We start from the raw sequence: 8414 nt of genomic DNA on the forward strand, positions 1-8414 counted from the left end.
ATAAATCCAGGTTTTAAAAAGGCTGGGTTTTTTTTCATTTTTTTGGTTAGATATAATTGTTCTGAACATCCGTTTGTTTCTGCACTTTTTGAGAACCAAGGACTATGGTGCCCACCAAAAAAATGAAAAAAAACCCAGCCTTTTTAAAACCTGGATTTATTCTTTCACCATTTATGATTATTCAGCACAAACACAGAATTAAATTAACATCAACATCATTCGCATAACAACAAAACATTCCCTTGGGTTCCCTGCAGAAGCTGGTTGTTTATCTCATGTTACAGGTACGTTCCGCCGTGCGACATTTTGAAGCTCGCTGTTGAGACCTAAGACCTTAACATCAGCGTGTTATTACGTAATGAATGGAAAAGAACGGGGAAGGGCCTTGTGCTGCTGGTGGTAAACAAATTCTTGAGTGAGACAGGGAGAAAATAGATGGCTGAGGCATTTAAAGGCCAGTAATAAAGCTGTCTTTACAGGAGGAGAGAATGAACTGATGAGTTATTGTTTACATCAAGTGAGCAAAGTGATGCAAGAATGAATATCAGAGAGGCAAACAGATAAGTGATGTGGAGTGTCCATGCGCCTTCAGGGTCTAAATTTAGAGACACACAGGGTCCAGGGCACAGAGAGAACAAGATGTCTTGGTTACGGCTGCAGAAAGTTGATCCTGTGTCTGAAACAGGGGGACGGTCCCTTCTGTTAGTCTGTGTTAGGGAGGAACGCCTCCCCTGATATCTTTAAACCAGTCTCTGCTGGTCTCACCGAGTCTCACCTCTGACTTCAGCTGGACATGGCTGGTTTTACCTCTCAGGAATGCAGCCGGTGACTCTGAACAGGAGTGACATCAGAGGTCTCCGTCAGCATTCCTGCATCAGAGAACAGGAACAATTTTTGTTTTCAGCGTTTCAGCAATGGATTATTCACAAACAATTAAAAACCAAGCATTCTCTGGATGAATGCATATCGCCCGCCACCTTCCACAGCAGAGTCTACAAAGTTTTCTCAATAAGCTTCACAAGATAATTAAAGTAAAGGTTTTATTAGACGGATGGAAGCTGTGATGTAGTATGTTATCTAGAATTAAGTAACATAAGAAAGTTCAATTTTTATTGTAAAATATATTTCTCTTCTTCTGTGATATACTAAAACAAACTAAACCCCCCTTTTTCAACCCATCTCACAGTAAGTGCACCACTATGCAAACTTTCTAACTTTCAATAATTCCATTGTTTTAAAGTTAGATTAAGTCAAAATAACTTTTTTTAATAAATGCATGAAGATTTGAAAAGTTATTTTGCAAACAAAAAGCACACAAACAAAGAAAACCATAATTATAAACTCATCAGACTTCAAGAAATGACGTCTGAATGACGCAACTTTCTCTGACGTGTTTTGATTTCGTCCTTTTGGAGGAAATTGAAAAGACTGTTACGATAATAAAAATGTAGTGAACTCGATGCACGTACAGTACAGGTCCTTCTCAAAAAATTAGCATATTGTGATAAAGGTCATTATTTTCCATAATGTAATGATAAAAATGAAACTTTCATATATTTCAGATTCATTGCACACCAACTGAAATATTTCAGGTCTTTAATTGTTTTAATACTGATGATTATGGCACACAGCTCATGAAAACCCAAAATGCCTGTCCCAAAAAATTAGCATATTTCATCCCACCAATGAAAGACAAGTGTTTTTAATACAAAAAACACCAACCTTCCAATAATCATGTTCAGTTATGCACTCAATACTTGGTTGGGAATCCTTTTGCATGAATGACTGCTTCAATGCGGCGTGGCATGGAGGCAATCAGCCTGTGGCACTGCTGAGGTGTTATGGAGGCCCAGGATGCTTCGATAGCGGCCTTAAGCTTATCCAGAGTGTTGGGTCTTGCGTCTCTCAACTTTCTCTTCACAATATCCCACAGGTTCTCTATGGGGTTCAGGTCAGGAGAGTTGGCAGGCCAATTGAGCACAGTAATACCATGGTCAGTAAACCATTTACCAGTGGTTTTGGCACTGTGAGCAGGTGCCAGGTCGTGCTGAAAAATGAAATCTTCATCTCCATAAATCTTTTCAGCAGATGTAAGCATGAAGTGCTCCAAAATCTCCTGATAGCTAGCTGCATTGACCCTGTGCTTGATAATACACAGTGGACCAACAACAGCAGCTGACATGGCACCCCAGTAACTGTGGAAACTTGACACTGGACCTCAAGCAATGTGAATTCTGTGTCTCCTCTCTTCCGCCAGACTCTGGGACCTTGATTTTCAAAGGAAATGCAAAATTTACTGTAATCAGAGAACATAACTTTGAACCACTCAGCAGCAGTCCCAGGCGAGATGCTTCTGACACAGTCTATTGTTCAAAAGTGGCTTGACCTGGGGAATACGGCACCTGTAGCCCATTTCCTGCACACGCCTGTGCACGGTGGCTCTGGATGTTTCTACTCCAGACTCAGTCCACTGCTTCCGCAGGTCCCCCAAGGTCTGGAATCGGCCCTTCTCCACAATCCTCCTCAGTGTCCGGTCACCTCTTCTCGTTGTGCAGCGTTTTCTGCCACACTTTTCCCTTCCCACAGACTTCCCACTGAGGTGCCTTGATACAGCACTCTGGGAACAGCCTGAGGGTGTCAATGATGGCCTTCTGGACAACAGTCAGGTCGGCAGTCTTACCCATGATTGCGGTTTTGAGTAATGAACAAGGCTGGGAGATTTTAAAAGCCTCAAGAATCTTTTTCAGGTGTTTAGAGATACGTCGTAGATTCAGATGGTTAGGTTAATAGCTTGTTTAGAGAACATTTTCATGATATGCTAATTTTTTGGGACAGGCATTTTGGGTTTTCATGAGCTGTATGCCATAATCATCAGTATTAAAACAATTAAAGACCTGAAATATTTCAGTTGGTGTGCAATGAATCTAAAATATATGAAAGTTTCATTTTTATCATTACATTATGGAAAATAATGACCTTTATCACAATATGCTAATTTTTTGAGAAGGACCTGTACATGCAGCAACAATCAGGAGGAATAAAAACACTAAAAAAACAACTAAATTTTCTGCCAAAAAGTGTCTTACTTTCGTAATTGTGCTTTGAAAAAAAACAAACAAAACAAAGAGGGCTTTAAAATTTAGGTTATCAGTAGAAATCTGCATTTTTGTGGTAGCTCAGACTGTTTGGAAGACATTGAATAAAATCAGCCTCAAAAGGCGTGCAAGAAAAAGTCACACATGCAGAAACAGTTGATAAGGATCTTTGTCAAATGACTTAAAGAGTCACTGTGACTTTTAGACTCTGTATTCGTGTGAATGATCTCTGGTTAGTGTTTTTTGACTGTTCATTGTGGCAAACCAACATTTAAAAAAACTTGTTTACATTGAGGGTGGTGCAACTGGTAGAGCTGCTGCCTCTCAGAGAGCGGGTCCCTGGTTCAAATCCCGGTCCGGAGGCCTTTCTGGGTGGAGTTTGCATGTTCTCTCCATGCATGCGTGGGTTTTCTCCGGGTACTCCGGTTTCCTCCCACAGACCAAAAACATGCATGTTAAATTAACTGGTAACTCTAAATTGTCCCTATGTGAGAGTGAATTGTTGTTTGTCTCGTTTGTCTCTATGTGGCCCTGTGATGGACTTGCGACCCATCCAGGGTGTACCCCGCCCCTCGCACAGTGATTGCTGGACATGGGCACCGGCGACCCCCGTGACCCAAAATGGAAGAAGTGGGTAAAGATAATGGATGGATGGTGAAAAGCAACACAATCTCTCCAGAACAGTCTCTGAAGAGTGTGGGTGGGAGTAGGGAGCATTTTATCATAATGTGAATAAGCAAAAAAAATAAATAAATTGCCACTAAACATTTAAGCCAATAGAACATAAAGATCTAAAAATAACGAGATTGTGTGAACTGCTAACTTATACAGACAACAACTTCCCAGCTCCAGAGATCTAAAGTTTATCTTCCATTTATTTTCTTTACCCTCTTCTTCCTTTCCAGGTCGTGGTGAGACACCCTGGACAAATCGCAAGTCCATCACAGGGACACACACACACACACACACACACACACACACACACACACACACACACACACACACACACACACATACACACACACACAAACAGAGACAAACAACCATTCACTCTCATATAGGGACAATTTAGACAGTACAGTAAAAATAGAGCTTTGTAAATCTGCGGTAGCCCAGACACTGTATGTGTTTGTGAGTATATTTATTTACATATACATGTATAAATATACACATATACATATACACACATATACATACACACACACATATATACTGTATATCCACATATGTGTGTGTATATATACAGTATATATATATACTATATATATATATATATATATATACACATATCTATCTATTTATATACACAAACACACACACACGTATGTAGTATAGATCATGAATGCAGTACTCCTTACCACCTTGTGCATGTGCATATTGTCTTTTTCCAAATTTGTGTATTCTGCTTTTTTTTTATTTCATGTGTTTTTTGTTTTTTTTTGCTGTATAAATAAGAACACGTTACTGGATGTCTCGAATTTCCCCCTGGGATTAATAAATTATCTATCTAGCTATCTAGAGTTACCAATCAGCCTAACATGCATGTTTATGGTCTGTGGGAGGAAACCAGAGTACCCAGAGAAAACCCACACATGCACAGAGAGAACACACAAACCACCCAGAAACTTGCCAGGCCAGGATTCAATCCTGCAACCTTTTAGTTCTAACCACTGTGCCACATGTCTGTCTTGGACACTAGAATCACAGGAAATATGGACATACGTCCAGCTGACATCTAGATATGTATCAGGCTGTAAAAACATCAATTAGTGAATACCAGACTGTCAGGATCCATGTTAGTGTTTTATCTGATCCTTGTGTTTATTTTACTTACTTGTTTCCAGTGTTTGTCTGTTTCCCCAGTTTTGCCTCTGTTGATTCTGCTCCTGCCCCACCAACCTTGTTTCTTGTTTATCACCAGACGTTTGTCCGTTAAGTTCATTAGTGTCACCTTTAAATTCTGTGTTCGTCCATTTGTTCCTGGGTGGTGCTTTGTGCGGTTTATCAGCTCTTATGTTTTTTTTTTTTTTGTATTTACCAGCATTTCTATAGTTCTGCTGCCATGACAGAGCTTTTGATTCTGCAAATAAAACAACTTTTTCTTTATCCTGAACCCCTTGAGTTTCTGTCTGCAGTTTGGTTTTGATTTCTACCTGAGACCATGACATTAAAAAAATAAAAAATATATAAATAGGACTAAAATGATCAAATCTGAGTGTAACTAATACCTATAGTTGCCTTGTATAATTTTTTTTATTGTTTGTTTAAATCTGGCGAGTTTAAGTCTGAAATATCAGACTTTGTTTTTTTTTTTCTTTCTTGTTAACCATATGACTTTCTTAATGTCGTGAATGCTAAATACCTGAATAATTTTGCGTTTCAATCATTTTGATGTTGATCTTTTTGTTCACTGGTGTTTGGTGTGTGAGCTCTGTGGTGAACCCCACCCTTGTTGTTGCTTGTGCAACAGTATTTGAAATTAGGCTTAACTTCCAGAGCAATTTATGTAAACTTTTTCCAGGTTGCCTCCTTGCTTGCCTCATCTTTGCATCAATCCTGATGAACTCACACTAATCTGTTTCCACAATTGGAAATGGTAAAAATGTAAATTTTTCGGGGTAAAATATTTTTTGTTTTTGTTTGCAAACACCCAGATGTTCACAAAGTAATTTGTTTTATTTTTGTACTTTAGATTAACAGCTGTGAGAGAAATACAGAAAAAAAAATTGTTTCTGTTTCAGGTTTGAGTTTCAGTCTGATCATAAACTTTGCTGGACCTCATGACAGATTGAATCCAGGTTTACACGTTCTGTTACTGTAAATAATTGCTTCAATTGGTTACAGATCATTTTTGGGGAGTAATGATTGTAATGATTTAATCTGCATTCAAACAGGAAGTTCATTTAAAATGAAACAGGCATGACATCTGCAGTACTCCATATGTCCTGTAGATGGCAACAACAAGTCAAGGGATTTTTCGAAGCAGACATTTATGGTAAGTTTATGTTATGTTGTTTATTTGTCATATGTAGGTTAACACAAGCTCAACCATGCAATGACATGTCCAGAATGAGAAGAACCGATTCAACTTGATAAAAAAAAATTTAAAAAAAATACTAAAGCATGCAATAAAGGTGAAAAATAATGTACCAAAAAGTTTACAATAAAGGTTAAACTTTGCACAATTTCAATGAGTTAGATTTAAATAAATTACATCAGTTCAACATCACAATAAAGAAATGTTTGCATTTTGTGCTTTGTTGCACAATCTGTTATAATATAATTATTTTACTTAGTCAAAAATTTAAAAAGGTTTCATCACCCCGGCCAAGATGTGAGCCGGTGACTTGCTCATTGAGAGGTGGCAGCTCTACCAACGGAGCCATTGTGCCGTCTTTTTAAAAGGTCATTAAAAAATAAAAATAAAATAAAAACTAGGCAAAGCTCTGCTGAATGCTTTTGTTTCGAAAAGCTAAAAATAAATGAAAGGTAGACCATGAAACTAAAATGCTTTTTACCAACCAGGGCATCTGTAGCATGTGGAAAAACCATACACAGCCACAACAGCCTGGCACCTCCTCATCCTGCTCACCAGCTTGATCACACTGCCGAGAGGTCCCGTCCCACATAGGATTCATCACAAATCCAGGAATAATTACTCGCCGTTAGCTGTGCGGTGCTGGGAAAGCCTGGTTGTCAACATCTGGGGTACCAGAAGCCTAAAAACAAAAATAGCAGAGAAAGGTGTTTAATAAATTGTTTATAAAATAGAAAATGACTATAGCTAAAACCTACAAAACAGCAGAATGGTAGTAAAAGCAAAAGCTAAATGCATCAAAAGGCTAGCTAAGAGCCAAAAGTAAAATGAAAGGTAAAAGGCACAAAACACAAACAAAAAGTACCAAATCTTTAACATAAAGCATCCAAAGTTTAGCTAAAAAATAAAAAGGCAAGCTGATAGTATCAAAACATCAGCTAAAAGCAACAAAAAGACAGCCAAAGCTATATGTATGAAAAACTATCTGAAAGAAATAAAACGCTAATCAAAATCTAAAAGTTGCATAAGGCTAGCTAAAAAAGCAAAATGTTAGCTAAAGTCTACAAATAGCTGAGTGGCAGCTGAAAGTTAAAAAAGTAGCAAAAGGCTATAGCCAAAAGTCATAAAAGAGTATAGCTGAAAGCATCAATGTGCTAGCTAAAAATGAGCTAAAGTCTAGCTAAAGCCTACGAGTAGCTGAATGGTAGCTAAAAGCAGCAAAGGGGTAGCTAAAAGCTAAAAATGGAAGACTAATAAGAAGGTATTTATCAAGCAGATTTCAGAGAATATTTTTGGAGAGCTCATAGAAGTTTTGCAAATAAAGTTGAATATTTAGAAAAGTATAAAAGTTACAAAAACTAAAAACGCCAGCTACATGAATGATACGAGCGTTTAGATAAATCGATGTATAACTTACAAACAAGCAAACTAATTTCTATAGAAATTAACTTCACTGTTTTGTTTTCAACTTGCGCGCGCTCCCCTGCCAGGCTGTCAGCGGCAACGCGCTTCTTATCGGGAGCGCGCGCGGCAAAAAGGGGCGTGGCCTCCCAGTTTCACAGCGGTCGGTGGATGTGAAACTTGTCCCGGATATTTACCTATCTGTACCTGGCTTCTCCCGACCAGCTCCTCCGTACGACGAGCTCTTCACGGCGGGCTCTTCGAGGGATATGACCCGTTTGTAAAGCGGGACCACCGAGGTCAGTACCGCCTTCTTCTCTTAAAAAAAAAAAAAGTATTTAACTTCCCAGAAACCATAAACTTGTGTTTCGAGGAGTGCCGTGGTTGGAGGAAAGTCCTTCCTGTGTTGTTAGTCCTTTTTGAGTGTAGCTTTTCAGGCTGTCAACAGGTTCCTTGTTCGGCTCAAAGTACAGCGAGGTCACAGCTGGGTTTATTATCCAGTCGAAACTTCAGTGTGGGCCTTATTACACTGAAACAGGCCCAGTTTATTCACATGTATCAGGAGGGGGGACATCTGAGTGTTAAACTAGCACAATAGTTTGAACTTGTTCAGCTGATGAGCTTGTGGAAAAAAGTTTACAAGCAAACAAAACAGAAGTTTTGCTTGTCAAAGTTCACAGTTTCCTCTTATAATGTGGCATTAACTTGTAAATTCATTAAAGGCCTGCCTGTGAGGGAAGTTATTATGGAAAACCAGTCATCCAACAGTTTTTAATATATTCAGTGTGTGTCACTGTGTTCAAACATTAACCCAAACTGTGTGTGTGTGTGTGTGTGTGTGTGTGTGTGTGTGTGTGTGTGTGTGTGTGTGTGTGTGTGTG

At 38.8% G+C, this 8414-nt stretch overlaps 1 protein-coding gene across 1 annotated transcript in view; it reads left to right on the forward strand.

The window, feature by feature from the left end:
- Nucleotides 1–7705: 7705 nt before the first annotated feature.
- ptpn3 (protein tyrosine phosphatase non-receptor type 3) overlaps nucleotides 7706–8414 on the forward strand; it is a gene marked incomplete in the record, with an annotated part of 29817 nt that continues 29108 nt past the window's right edge. The window contains 1 exon segment of the mRNA XM_037676304.1: nucleotides 7706–7832.

The sequence above is a fragment of the Nematolebias whitei genome, chromosome 5 (assembly GCF_014905685.2).
Source record: "Nematolebias whitei isolate Nwh7 chromosome 5, NemWhi1, whole genome shotgun sequence".
In the NCBI taxonomy this organism is placed as follows: domain Eukaryota; kingdom Metazoa; phylum Chordata; class Actinopteri; order Cyprinodontiformes; family Rivulidae; genus Nematolebias; species Nematolebias whitei.